Source organism: Nycticebus coucang, chromosome 11 (assembly GCF_027406575.1).
Source record: "Nycticebus coucang isolate mNycCou1 chromosome 11, mNycCou1.pri, whole genome shotgun sequence".
NCBI classification, from domain to species: Eukaryota; Metazoa; Chordata; class Mammalia; order Primates; family Lorisidae; genus Nycticebus; species Nycticebus coucang.
The window spans coordinates 2,299,311-2,314,931 of NC_069790.1; the positions used below are offsets into that span (position 1 = coordinate 2,299,311).

At 36.9% G+C, this 15,621-nt stretch overlaps 1 pseudogene; it reads right to left on the reverse strand.

The window, feature by feature from the left end:
• Positions 1-13,110: 13,110 nt before the first annotated feature.
• Positions 13,111-13,887, reverse strand: LOC128598789 (COP9 signalosome complex subunit 8-like; annotated as a pseudogene).
• Positions 13,888-15,621: the final 1,734 nt, after the last annotated feature.

Here is a 15,621-nt window from a genome sequence, read left to right on the forward strand (position 1 = left end):
TGCACCCAATTTAAATGCTCCCAGATTCTTGAAGCAGACCTTACTCAGTCTGAGCAATATGATATCTGATAATACCATCATAACAGGGGACTTTAACACACATCTTACAGAGCTGGACAGATCCTCTAAACAGAAATTAAACAAAGATATAAGAGATTTAAATGAGACCCTAGAACAACTATGCTTGATAGACGCATATAGAACACTCCACCCCAAAGATAAAGAATATACATTCTTCTCATCACCCCATGGAACATTCTCCAAAATTGATCATATCCTGGGACACAAAACAAATATCAACAGAATCAAAAGAATTGAAATTTTACCTTGTATCTTCTCAGACCATAAGGCACTAAAGGTGGAACTCAACTCTAACAAAAATGCTGGACCCCACCCAAAGGCATGGAAATTAAACAATCTTCTGTTGAATAACAGATGGGCGAAGGAAGAAATAAAACAGGAAATCATTAACTTCCTTGAGCATAACAACAATGAAGACACAAGCTACCAAAACCTCTGGGATACTGCAAAAGCAGTTTTGAGAGGAAAATTCATCGCTTTAGATGCCTACATTCGAAAAACAGAAAGAGAGCACATCAACAATCTCACAAGAGATCTTATGGAATTGGAAAAAGAAGAACAATCTAAGCCTAAACTCAGTAGAAGAAAAGAAATATCCAAAATCAAATCAGAGATCAATGAAATTCAAAACAAAAGAATCATTGAGAAAATTAATGAAACAAGGAGTTGGTTTTTTGAAAAAAATAAATAAAATAGATAATCCATTGGCCAGACTAATGAGAAATAGAAAAGTAAAATCTCTAGTAACCTCAATCAGAAACGATAAAGGGGAAATAACAACTGATCCCACAGAGATACAAGAGATTATCTCTGAATACTACCAGAAACTCTATGCCCAGAAATTTGACAATGTGAAGGAAATGGATCAATATTTGGAATCACACCCTCTCCCAAGACTTAGCCAGGAAGAAATAGAGCTCCTGAAAGACCAAATTCAAGCACTGAGATCAAAGAAACAATAAAAAGCTTCCAACTAAAAAATGCCCTGCTCCAGATGGCTTCACTCCAGAATTCTATCAAACCTTCAAGGAAGAGCTTTTTCCTGTACTGCAGAAATTATTCCAAAAAACTGAGGAAGAAGGAATCTTCCCCAACACATTCTATGAAGCAAACATCACCCTGATACCAAAACCAGGAAAAGACCCAAACAAAAAGGAGAATTTCAGACCAATCTCACTCATGAATATAGATGGAAAAATTCTCAACAAAATCCTAGCCAATAGATTACAGCTTATCATCAAAAAAGTCATTCATCATGATCAAGTAGGCTTCATCCCAGGGATGCAAGGCTGGTTTAACATACGCAAGTCCATAAACGTTATCCACCATATTAACAGAGGCAAAAATAAAGATCACATGATCCTCTCAATAGATGCAGAAAAAGCATTTGATAAAATCCAGCATCCTTTTCGAATTAGAACACTGAAGAATATAGGCATAGGTGGCACATTTCTAAAACTGATTGAAGCTATCTATGACAAACCCACAGCCAATATTTTACTGAATGGAGTAAAACTCAAAGCTTTTCCTCTTAGAACTGGAACCAGACAAGGTTGTCCTCTGTCACCTTTACTATTCCACATAGTGCTGGAAGTTCTAGCCAATACAATTAGGCAAGACAAGGAAATAAAGGGAATCCAAATGGGAGCAGAGGAGGTCAAACTCTCCCTCTTTGCTGACGACATGATCTTATACTTAGAGAACCCCAAAGACTCAACCACAAGACTCCTAGAAGTCATCAAAAAATACAGTAATGTTTCAGGATATAAAATCAATGTCCACAAGTCAGTAGCCTTTGTATACACCAATAACAGTCAAGATGAGAAACTAATTAAGGACACAACTCCCTTCACCATAGTTTCAAAGAAAATGAAATACCTAGGAATATACCTAACGAAGGAGGTGAAGGACCTCTATAAAGAAAACTATGAAATCCTCAGAAAGGAAATAGCAGAGGATATTAACAAATGGAAGAACATACCATGCTCATGGATGGGAAGAATCAACATTGTTAAAATGTCTATACTTCCCAAAGCAATCTACCTATTCAATGCCATTCCTATCAAAGTACCTACATCGTACTTTCAAGATTTGGAAAAAATGATTCTGCGTTTTGTATGGAACCGGAAAAAACCGTGTATAGCTAAGGCAGTTCTTAGTAACAAAAATAAAGCTGGGGGCATCAGCATACCAGATTTTAGTCTGTACTACAAAGCCATAGTGGTCAAGACAGCATGGTACTGGCACAAAAACAGAGACATAGACACTTGGAATCGAATTGAACACCAAGAAATGAAACTAACATCTTACAACCACCTAATCTTCGATAAAGCAAACAAGAACTTACCTTGGGGGAAAGACTCCCTATTCAATAAATGGTGTTGGGAGAACTGGATGTCTACATGTAAAAGACTGAAACTGGACCCACACCTTTCCCCACTCACAAAAATTGATTCAAGATGGATAAAGGACTTAAATTTAAGGCATGAAACAATAAAAATCCTCCAAGAAAGCATAGGAAAAACACTGGAAGATATTGGCCTGGGGGAAGACTTCATGAAGAAGACTGCCATGGCAATTGCAACAACAACAAAAATAAACAAATGGGACTTCATTAAACTGAAAAGCTTCTGTACAGCTAAGGAGACAATAACCAAAGCAAAGAGACAACCCACACAATGGGAAAGGATATTTGCATATTTTCAATCAGACAAAAGCTTGATAACCAGGATCTATAGAGAACTCAAATTAATCCACATGAAAAAAGCCAACAATCCCTTATATCAATGGGCAAGAGACATGAATAGAACTTTCTCTAAAGACGACAGACGAATGGCTAACAAACACATGAAAAAATGTTCATCATCTCTATATATTAGAGAAATGCAAATCAAAACATCCCTGAGATATCATCTAACCCCAGTGAGAATGGCCCACATCACAAAATCTCAAAACTGCAGATGCTGGTGTGGATGTGGAGAGAAGGGAACACTTTTACACTGCTGGTGGGACTACAAACTACTACAACCTTTCTGGAAGGAAATATGGAGAAACCTCAAAGCACTCAACCTAGACCTCCCATTCGATCCTGCAATCCCATTACTGGGCATCTACCCAGAAGGAAAGAAATCCTTTTATCATAAGGATACTTGTACTAGACTGTTTATTGCAGCTCAATTTACAATCTCCAAAATGTGGAAACAGCCTAAATGCCCACCAACCCTGGAATGGATTAACAAGCTGTGATATATGTATACCATGGAATACTATTCAGCCATTTAAAAAAATGGAGACTTTACATCCTTCGTATTAACCTGGATGGACATGGAAGACATTATTCTTAGTAAAGCATCACAAGAATGGAGAAGCATGAATCCTATGTACTCAATCTTGATATGAGGACATTTAATGACAATTAAGGTTATGGGGGGGAAGCAGAAAGAGGGATGGAGGGAGGGGGTTGGGGCCTTGGTGTGTGTCACACTTTATGGGGGCAAGACATGATTGCAAGAGGGACTTTACCTAACAATTGTAATCAGTGTAACTGGCTTATTGTACCCTCAATGAATCCCCAACAATAAAAAAAAAAAAGAAAACTTGAAAATGTTACTGAAAGAAATTTAAAACAATCTAAATCATTAGTATGATTTGCCATGTCAGTGGGTCAAATGACTCAATATTGTTCTGATAAAAATTATCTTCAAATTGGGTGGCGCCTGTGGCTCAAAGGGGTAGGGCCGGCCCCATATGCCAGAGGTGGCATGTTCAAACCCAGCCCTGGACAGAAACTGCAAAAAAAAAAAAAAAAAAAAAAAATTATCTTCAAATTGATCAGCTCATTGTACCCCATAAATGCATTAATGTATACATGAGCTATGTGTTTATGATTTAATAAAAAATAAATTTAAAAAATTGTTTCTACAAAACAGCGATCAAAAGTCAAGCAAAATTTCTTACAGAAATTAATAAAACATTGCTTACATTTATATGAAAATGCAAGTGATAAAGAACAGAATAGTCAAACTAACTTGCAGAAGAAGAATACACTTGGAAGTGGAATACAATTTGATTTCAAAATATTGAATTACTGTAATGCAGTGTTTATGGCATTAGTATAAATATATGTGAATAGGTCGATGGAACCGCATAGAGAGTCCAGAAACAGATAGGAATACACTGGACAACTAATTCTCAACACGCATGCTAGGGCAACTTTGTGAAGAGAGGAGAGTTTCTTCAATAAATAGTGCTGAAACAATTGGATATCCATATTCACAGAATAAAATAAAAATTAAACAAACAAATCTCCAATCCATATACAGAGATTAAATCAAAATAGATCTATGATCTACATGTAAAAACTAAAGTCATTAAATTTATAGAAGAATATATAGGGGAAAATACTTGTGACCCTAAGATAGATAAAGGTGTCTTAGATACAATGCAAACAATAAGATTCATTAAAATAAAAGAGAATAAACTTAGTTTTATCAAATTAAAAAATTCTGCTACATGAAAAACACTACTGACAAAATTAGGACAAATCACAAATAGAGCAAAAACATTTGCCAATCACATATCTATAAAAGACTTATATCTAGAATATAATATATATATTTTTATATATATATAAATATATTTATTTATTTTTTTCCCTTACTTAAGAATTTTTTTTTTTTTTTTTTTATTGTTGGGGATTCATTGAGGGTACAATAAGCCAGGTTACACTGAATGCAATTGTTAGGTAAAGTCCCTCTTGCAATCATGTCTTGCCCCCATAAAGTGTAAATATATTTATATATATAAAAGACTTATATCTAGAATATATATAGTACTTCAAAAATAATCATAATAATTAAAATTTGTAATGTAAAATTTTAATACTTAAAATTTAAAAAAATGTTTTAAATAAAAACAAAGGAAAAATAAAGGAAGTATAAGGATGGCAAACAAACACATGAAAATGTACTTAATATTATTAGTCAGGGAAATGTAAATTAAAACCACAATGAGGTGTCACATAACCACGAATGCAGCTGAAATTGAGAAGGCCAACAAGGTCAGGGAGGAATTCCAGCTCCCATCCACCAGCAGAGTGAAAGAAAGGGGGTCAGCCATTTAGAAAAGTTTGGCAACGTGTTTAAATATTACACATGAACTTACCATGTGATTTAGACATTCTGGAGTAAAAAACATCCATCTGTACAAAGCATTGTACAGGTATATTAAGTGAAGCTTTATTTTTGACAGCCCCAAACTGGAAACGATACAATGATCCCTGACAAGTGAATGGGTAGACAGATTGTCACTTATTCCTGCCATGGAATTCTGCACAACAGGGGGGAAAATGAAAGGACCGTGGATACGTGTTACACCGGTGGACCTCAAAATAATTACGTGCATGATATAAGTGAGGAAAAATCATACACGTGTTTATTGGTTTCTACTTTTTGCCTTCACAAAATTAAAAAAGGTTTAAAATTTAATAACAATAACAATGTTTAAGAGAAGGACTAGAAACAAAAACCTTGTAAAGAACGAATGAAAATAAATACATTCAGAAAAGAAATCAGACGATTGCTTCCTGGAAATACTAAGCAATAATAATAATAATGCAAAGAAAGTAACATTCACATTGTCAAATAATAAGAGTATGTCTATTACAGAATGCTTTGACTCTGAGGTTCAGTATGGAGTCATCAGTTAACTTATTATTTATTTTTTCCAAAGTCTCAAAAAATAGACAACTAATATTTATAAATAAAAGTAAAAAATAATTTCAAAAAACAGATCATGCCGAATCTTATAGACAATAGAAAAAGAAGAAATAATTTAAAATCATTCTACTGAATCTGGATACACCTGATATTAAAATTGGAGAAAATATATTATCATACAAATCATACATTTTTAAGAACCTATTGCTATAAAATTATAGAGAATGTGAACTAATCTATAGGAACAAAACAAACCGACAGGTGATTAGGCATAAGATTCAGGTGGGAAGGGAGGGAAATGCGCGATGAGATTAGGAAGAGACACAGGAGGCTTGGGGGTGATGTCTATGATCTCCATCTTCAAACTGGGAATCACTTTACAGGTGTGTCCATGTCCGTATGTCAAAGCTTGTCACGTTGGCACATCGCATCCTTTAAATATGGACAATTTATTTGAAGTCAAGTCTATCTCAACGAAGATTTTTAAGATGTTTTAACAGATTTGTTTCACAAAGCTCTTTTATTAAAAGTGAATTATTTTGAAATTGCTCAACAAATAAAAACCAGATGTGTGCTGTGTATAAGACAAACTGTAAACAAAGTAATTCCAATACCTGGGTGACTATGAAAATTTTAAGACGGACTGTTATGGTTCATTACGTAACTTCAAGAGCCACAGCTGACAGCGTCCTTCCCCCCCACAAGTTTCACCTTGCTTGGCTCGTGGGTATTGCTGCAAGGCTTCCATTCCTCTCTTGTCTGTAAATATTTTATGTTTCTTGATTTCAGTGTATCTCAAAACTTTCCTAATGTGCCATGTAGAATTAACCTAAACAGATAGACAAATATACCTGGCATATGCAAAAAAAAAAAAAAAAAAAACACTATTATTCCTAAGAAACCCAGTATCAAAAAAGTTTCATTGTATGTTAAACATTAAATAAAAAGAGAACATTACAATCCCAAAAGCTGCTATTCACCTTGATGTATCAATATATCTATGTATCGAGTCGTTTTCAATCAAAACTAGGTAACAAAATAACTGCATGAAAGGAGAGACAGGAAGAAAATCTTCACAGCAGATTTTAACATCCACTTTTAGTTTATACAATGTCACAGTAACAAGACTAATTGTATGTATACACACATATATACAGTGTCAATGATATAGTCAAAATGTAGACTTGACGCATATACATCTAGATATTACATAGCTTTAATAAATAATGACATTTTTCTCAGTGCATATAGAACATTCACAAAACTCATGAGGTATGAGAGAACTAGAAAACCTCAAAAATTCCTTAATTCAGGAATCATACGAACGCTGTTCTTTAATTACAGTTAATCTAGGTGTTAAGAGTGAAATTATAAAAAACAAAGATTAGTCCATCTGGAAATTGGGGGATAATTACTAAATAACTATTTGAAAATTTGTTTAATAGAAACTAAAATTGTAGCATATTTGCAAAGTAATGACATCAATCCTCTATCTATATGAATTTATGTGCAAAAATGAAAACAATTACCAAAGAAAATTGATAGTCTCAAATACCTTAAAGACCAATTTTAAATAATTCATGAATTCATTAAATGAATACTTCAACAGACCAGAAAAAGTATCATTTAAGTAACAAAAATCAAAGCAGGAGCCAGTAAAGGTGAGCATAGACAACCACAACTTAAATATCTTTTGTTCTGTGAAAAAGCACACAGCACGCTAAACAAGAGAGCAGAGTACGGCAGAAATCAAGGATACTTAGAAATAAATCGAAAGGAGAATCGTCACTGGTACAAACAAAATCATGGACACGAGACCATTTTGAAAATGCAGATAAAATAGAAAAATTTGAAGTACAACTTAATTTACCAAAATTAGCCACAGTAAATTTAGAACATTAATCTATCCCGTGGCAACTGAATACCAAGTTGAACGGATGAAATGGAGAAAGGTACAAAGGACTATTTAACAAACAATGCCACAACCCTTGGAGGCCTCCAGAGAATTTTTCAAGGACTTCCAAGCCCAGGTAATACCAATAGCACTTCAATCTATCTAAAGAACAAAGTAAAAAAAAATGCTTCTAATTATTTTTATAAATCAAATGCAATGTTAATTCTTCACACCGGTCAAAAGTGCATAAAACTGAAACCAAACCAAATTTTTTAAAGAATATCAGTGCAACAATACTAACCAAAACGTTGTTAAACAGATTTCAGCAATGTACAGGGAAATATAAATATAATGTGAAGACTAACCACAGGTTCATAAAGGTGGTTCATTAATCAATTAATACAATCCTAAACTCAACACAACTGTAGTGAAAACATAGTATTACCATTCCTTAGATGTTGAGAGGCTATTCTTTTTATTTATTTATTTTTAACATTCTACTAAAAAATCTAAGCTAATGTAATCAGGCACTAGGATAATTGGAAAATATGATAAAAAAAAGTTGGTTATAAGAAGTGGGATAGCCAGGCATGGTGCGTCTCATCTGTAATCCCAGATGAGTGAAGGGATAAAAACGTACTCTACAGTGAATTGCTGAGTCCTTGATGGAGAGTTGAGAAGATGGAGAATTAGCTCAGAGATACCTGCAGGAGTGTAACGGTTTGCAATATTTCATAAACTGGGTGCTTGCACCTTTTGCTGTGTTTGCCTAAGCATTTTTTAAAGAAACATTTTAACCATGTAATACACAACCTATTAAAAATGGTTTCTGGGCCAAACAGGTGGTAATGTTAAGGAACGTTATGAGACAGCATACTGCACATAGGCTGTACTGATTGGGAAATTACTGAAATACTCTAAACATCAATATGATCCAGGAGCAGAAGGAATGGATGTGTATGACTCAGTGAAATCATTATCGCTTCTGCAGAGCAAATAGGGAGCGATGCAATCACACAGGTGTTTGTGAGTTTACCTGAGGGAACTACAGCTATTTCTCTAATCAGAGGCGCTCTGGAAATGGTGAAACTGCCACACAGATCGTAGGGTAAGGTTTACCTGGAGCAGAAAAGTGTAGGATGCGAGGTGCAGCCACACGCAAGGGACAGGAAGGTGGAACCGGGAATTCCTCCCGCGCATAGGCCCATTAATGCACATGCGATGGTTAAGTGCAAGAACTTTAGAAAGAGCTGAAAGGTGCAGCTCTAAATTGTGAAGGATTGAAACACAGAATCGCTCTTTGAGTGAATTGCGCTTTGTCATAATTTTGATGCACAGCTGAATTAGATTTGTTAGCATTAAATTAAAATTCTGGCAACTATACTCTGCAGGAAGATCTATCTGGACTTTCATTGTTCATTCTGTCAGTTTTTGGCATCAAAGTTATTCTGGTATTTCTTAAGGAATTAGGAAGTTTTCCAACTTTTTAAATAATACAGAGCATTTTGCTTTTAACCTGAGGATTTTACAGCTCCTTAAAGAGTTTCCTCAGAATACTTGGGTGTTATCCTCTTTTAATTTAAAATCTTTGACATTAATTAGCCCAATTTGTTTTATAGTTTATATAGATTTCAGCTTTTGGTAGATCAATTGTATTAACTTGTTTTCCTTAAAAAAAAAAAAAACACACTTCATCTAAAATTTCAAAATCATGAGTATAGTGTTATCCCTGTGTGCAAATGGACATTTGGGGAGTATTTATGCTTTAGTTTTATAAAGTACAATTTGTCATTTTTTTAAATTGTTGCTGCATATTATAACCTATATAAGGAAAAAATTGGCTATTTCAAGGAAAAGTCTGTTATTCAACATTTTCTTGTAGTATTTTGTACTTAAATACTGAAGTTCAGGTTTTTGATTAATTTCAAGTTAATTTTATATGTGATGAGAAGTAAATATTGAGGTTTTTTTTTTTTTCCTTACGGATATCTGTTTGTTCCAAACCAATTTGTTAAAAAGACTAACTTTTCAGTGTGATGAAAATGTGTCAAACGGTCTATGAAACCAGGGTATGGTGCTCCATGATCACATTAATGTACACAGCTATGATTTAATAAAAAAAAAAAAGACTAACTTTTCCTATTAGATAAATTTGGCAGCTTTGTCAAAACTTAATTGTCCATATATGTGTGAATTTATTTCTAGGTTATTTATTCTACCTCACTGATCTATCTGGCTATCCTCTGCCAGTAACATACAGTCTTGATTATTATAGCTGCATAGTGTTTTAAATCATACCATTTTTCCTTCCCCAAATTGTTTTGGCTATGTTACCTGCTTTGCGTTTATAAATAATTTTATATTCTGTTTGTCAATTTCTGAAAAAAAAAAAAAGTCTGATGAAATTTTTATTTGGACTACACTCATACTGAAACTAAATTTAATAATGACATCTTAAATTATTGTATCCTTCCATTTGTAAGAGATAGGGGAGAAAAAGAATGTGTTTTTCCTATTCCTTCATACCAAGCACCATTTTCAACACTTGCAAAACACTTCTGACACCCGATGTGTGGGGTTTTGCCCTCATTACCAAGTCATTCCTTGGTGGACCCCGGCAGGGGTTCTGTAATTTAACTCCTTCAGACACTGTCGACATGGAGACAGCGTCAGACCCCACAGGTTAAGGGCTCAGGCCCACAGACTGTCCCCACTTCAGATGACAGTCACAAACCCTAGGTGGGCCTTGAACTTCTGACCATCTGCTATAAATCAGGGCTTCTCACAGCTGCCTCATCGGGTTCAATTAACTTGCTATAGGAGCCCACAGAAGTCAGGGGACATTTAACTTGCATTTACCCTTTCATGACAAAGGCTATTGCCAAGGGTACAGATGAAGGAATGCACAGTGAAAAACAAGTGGGAAGGGTGGAGTGTCCAGGCCTTCTGTGGGCATCCTGCCTTCCCGGCACCTCCACCTGGGCACAGTCCGGAGGTTCCCTGAACCCAGCCATTGGGGTTCACAGAGCCTTCCTTATCCACTCACGGCTGACGACAGTTCTGGCACTGGTCATTTCAACCCTAAGTCTTCTCACTCTAGAAGAACAGAGGTTTAGACTCAAAGTTCCAGCCCTCTAATCTCGCCAGGTACTTTTCCTGGCCACCACTCTCCATGCCGAGGGTAATGGCCAGCCTACTACCAGTCATCTTTTTAGAACAGAAAAGTGTTTCTCTGGCCCCCCAAATTACAAAGGTCTTAGGAGCTCTGTGTCAGGAACTGGGGTCAAGGAACAAATAGGGAAGAAGAGGTTCTTCTAACCCCTCTACTGGGAAGCCTTCAGGAGCTCCATCTCAGACCCAGGGCCGAGGCCCGAGTACCACTGCAGACTCGGACACACCTCTCACCACCTCTTGCTTCCACTCTGTTTGCGGAAATCGCAGGTCTTGTCATGCGTTTAGGGCCTCTCTAATTTTCCTCAGCGATGTTTCGTAGTCAGGTGCGTCCTGTTCTCGGTTATAGTGCATAAATGTGTGCCTAAATATTAATATATCCATTTTCATGCTACCATAAACGGTAATGTGTTATTTTATTTTTAGTCGAGAAATTTTATTTTTCATGAGCACGTGTAGGTTCACCGAAAACGAAACAGAAATTACAGAGATTGTTCATACACCCCATCCATACCACCTTCCCCGTGATCCTTCATCCACGCACATTGGCACATCTTCATTACCTAAATCCTGGGGTTGCAAATGTATAATGTTTATTTACCACCATAGTATCACACGAAGTAGTTTGCACTGCCCTAACATCTCCCTCTGCTCTGCCTCTTGACCCTAAACGAAAAATTTTTGAAGTACAATTTCCAGTTGTTCCATGAATCAATTGCCTGCCAGAATAAACTCCAACACTCTTTAAAGGATGTTGACTATTTATATTTACCTTGTATTCTTCACCTTTGAGAAATTCAGTTTTTCATCCCAGCAGTGACTCTGAGGAATCTGTGAGATGTCTCATGCATGGGATCATTTTATCTGAGGATAAAGACAATTTTTTTCCTTCTAATCTCTAGAAAACATTTTTTTTTGCTTTCAATAAAGAAATTACCTATATATTTCATCTTTATCAATAGTTCATCTTTTCCTGATTTTGTATTATTTTTTATTTTATTTCCATTTTCCAAAAGTATCTTGCTTATCTATAGAAATGAAATTGATCTTGGTATATGGAACTTGCGTTTTGTGTTATTTTTATTTTTAATAATATTATTTCCCCCAATTATTCAAAAATAGGCAAATCTACAGTAAAGTTGAAAGAGTAATACAATAAACACATGTAAACTCTTCAACAAAATTCTTCAGTGGTTAACCTTTTGCTGTACTGATTGAACTTCACTCTATTGGTTCATCCAAAAAATACCCTGGCATGTACTCGAAAGAAATAGAACCTTTCACTATATAACCACAAATACTAAAACGTTCAGGGAATTTAACACCTATCCAGCTCTGTTATCTAACATACATGGCACATTCAATTCTACTCCCATCATTGTATTAGTGTCCCCTGTAACTGTTTTTTTTTTTTTAACTCACTTAAATATTTATTGAACAAATGCAGAATAAATGAACTAAGGGGCATTTTAACCCATAGATACAACAAACAACTTTAAATGTTCAAAGGATCATCCCACAAAGAATGAAAGACTTGTTTAATATTTTTCCAAAGGAAGAACTTAAACGAAGCGATAAATAAAAGCAACTAACAGGCTGCGAGACAGTTGTACAAAGTGTACCCCTCAGCTTCATAACCTCCACCCCTATCATGCATTCTGCACTTAACTTTCCCTTCTTTTGAAAGTAGCTTACAACATAATACTTCTGAACATCTTAAATAAGCCCCATGTTCAGGGCAAGTCTTCCTCTGCCGGCAATGGATGTCCTCACACCACTGGAAAAAATGCCAAAGTCAGCGAACTGGTTTACTATGGAAATGGTTTATTTGCCCCTCAGCTATATTTCTGTATTCTACAACAGTGATTCTCAGGACATGGGAAGAAAGGAGAGCATATTCTCCAAAGAGGATGACTCACTATCTCCAGCAGTTCAGACACTGCCCCTGGGGGAAGTCTTCCCCAAACTCCAAATGAATCACTGCCACTGTTTACCAGCGGTGTAGACGGGAGTGTGGCATGTGCGGGGGAGGGAAGATGTTTGAAAGCCACTGTCCTACATGAAAACAGGAGGTCTCACTCTGTGAGTCACGAGGATGTACACAGTAACCACGTAATACTGACGAGCTCCGTCCAGACTGTTAAACATTACAAAATGAGTGTTGTGCTAATGATTCAGCAAGTTTAAGGACAATACATATATATATACATATATATTACATATGTATTTTATCACTTACTCAGTAAGGAATGCTGAGGTGCTTCATCCATCCAATAAATTGAAAATAAAAATTTTACATTTCTACATTTGTCAGTACACAGAAAACTGAAGGTGGATCTTGAACTCAGAGTGATCAGTTTTCAAGAACAGCCACATAATCGGTCAGTCTGGCTAACTGCTATTCATTGGGAATTGGGGGAACTGGGGCAGGCTCTGATAAGGGACTAAACTTGTTAAAGGAAACATCCAGGGATCCTGCAACTGGCTTTCTGGGCAGAACCATTCTGGTGGTGGAGTCTGCTTGTCATCCTTGTTCTGATATACCTTTCACAGCCTCTTCAACAGGAAGTCCTACAAAGGCTGCAAAATCATCAGTGATTATGGAGGTGTAGGCCTGAGAGACCAGGGCGAAGGCTCGTCCCCTGGTTGCATCTTTAAGTGCAACATGATTCCATGATTGGCTGGACTGTCTCAGACCACTGGTGAGCATTGATGGTCGTATAGATCCCAGGGAAATCTCTCTGCCAGATTCTTTGTCCTACTGACTGAATTCCTCCAAGTTCAGAATTTGCAGATTTTATAGCAGGTGGTATTCTTTTCCAAAGATACCTTGCATTAGTCATGTCATTGTGGAGCAAATATAAAGCTAGAAGTTGACCACACTGGGGGTGTAGCAATTCTTCCAGGAGCCCCGAGCTCCTGGTTCTCACACTGATCCAACACCTTTTTGAAACTGAAGGTACTTTCTTCCATCACCACCACTGGCATCTTCCCAGACAGTCTCGCCACTGCACCTTAACGATGGCCACACTCCAGACTGTTCCTATCTGTAAATGTTTTTATTATTTCCTTGCATTTTCAATTTTTTGTTTTATTTCAGGATGCAATCAAGGGACACACATCACCATTTTAGTTCCTCAGTACTTTAAAATTAAAAATAGGATATTTTAAGGCTTTAAGCCTAATAACTCTCAATCTGAAGAGATTGTTTTCTCATAATTAGAATCTTGACATTTGGCAGGTTTGCCACCACACGAGGCGCCCTCCTCAGTCCGCCAGGCAAAGGAGGTCATCGGACTACTGGGAGGTCAGACGATCGATTTACTAAGGTGGTGTCTGAGGATTTTTTAATCATAAACTCATGAATTTATCTGTTTTGATATTCATATATTCAAATTTGCTTTACATGGCTCTGCACCTGTAGCACAGTGGTTACTGCGCCAGCCACATGCACCAAGGTGGCAGGATTGAGCCTGGCCCAGGCCAGCTAACCAACAATGACAACTGCAACAACAACAGCAAAAGTAGCTGGGTGTTGTCGTGGGCACCTGTAGTCCCAGCTACTTGGGAGTCTGAGGCAAAAGAATCGCTTAAGCCTAACAGTTTGAGGTTACTGTGAGCTGGGACTCTACGGCACTCTACTGACAGTGACATAGAGAGACTCTTTCTCAAAAAAAAAAAAAATGCTTTACAATATAATTGACAGATAAATTAAGAATACTTTATACGTTCACACATAAAAGTAAATATAAAATTTACTTTTGGATGTACTTTTTTGTTTGTTTTGAGGTTTGCTTTTTTTTTTTGATGTGCATTTGAGTCATACTTAGTTTGCTTAATAGAGTAATCACAGAAAGAAGAGAGAGACGGGTGCACCTGACCCATCACTAATGACAGGCAGCGTTTGCTGGGGATGGGCTTTTCAAGAACAAGGATTGAGAAGTTATGAGCAGGAGAAATAAAAGTTACCCAGAATGCGAGGACGATGTGCGCCTCCTTATTTCCCAGTGCCTGTGAGTGAGACAGAGAGGATGGTCATGTGTCTCAGAGAGAGGAGTGCACAGTGTGAGCGATGGGCTTGGGTGTGGGACAAGTACCAGCATTAGTGGGACAGCTGGTCAGTCACAGAGGCATAAAACAGGCTCCCTTGTCACAGCCTGGAGGAGGCAGCTGGGTGGCGTGTCCCGAATCTGAGCACAGCATTAGCCATCCTGAAATAACTCAGTCGACCCCCGCAGCCACCTTCCCTCACCACCACCACCAGCGCTTTGGGTCTGTCTTGAAAAGAAGTAAATAAATATTCAAGAATTCATTACTATATTTATTTAAAAAAAAATAGACATGTTAAAGAAACATTTATCCCATATGCAAAAAGTAGTTTCATTCCAGGTCCTAACACCTCCATGCCAGAGGCTGCCTGGGCACACCTGGGGCATTTCTCCTGGGTGTGTCCAGGGAATTAAAAAGGAAAGAAAGAAGCCCGATGTCACAGTCTGAGGCCGAGAGGATGGTGCTGTGGGTGAGGGCGATGCGGTGGGAATGCCAGGTCTGCTTGTGCTCAAACTGTCATGCGCTGGTCCAAGTATTTTAGGAATCCTGGGACTACAGTTAAGGAGGAAATGACACATATCTCTCAGAGATTGCAATCTTTTAAGAAGGATCTTTTGAGGCACTCTGCAATAGCCTTTTAATAAAAACAGTCTATTATCACCACCCTAGACTGTTTATGATTTATAGAGGCCAAAGACATCCTTGAAA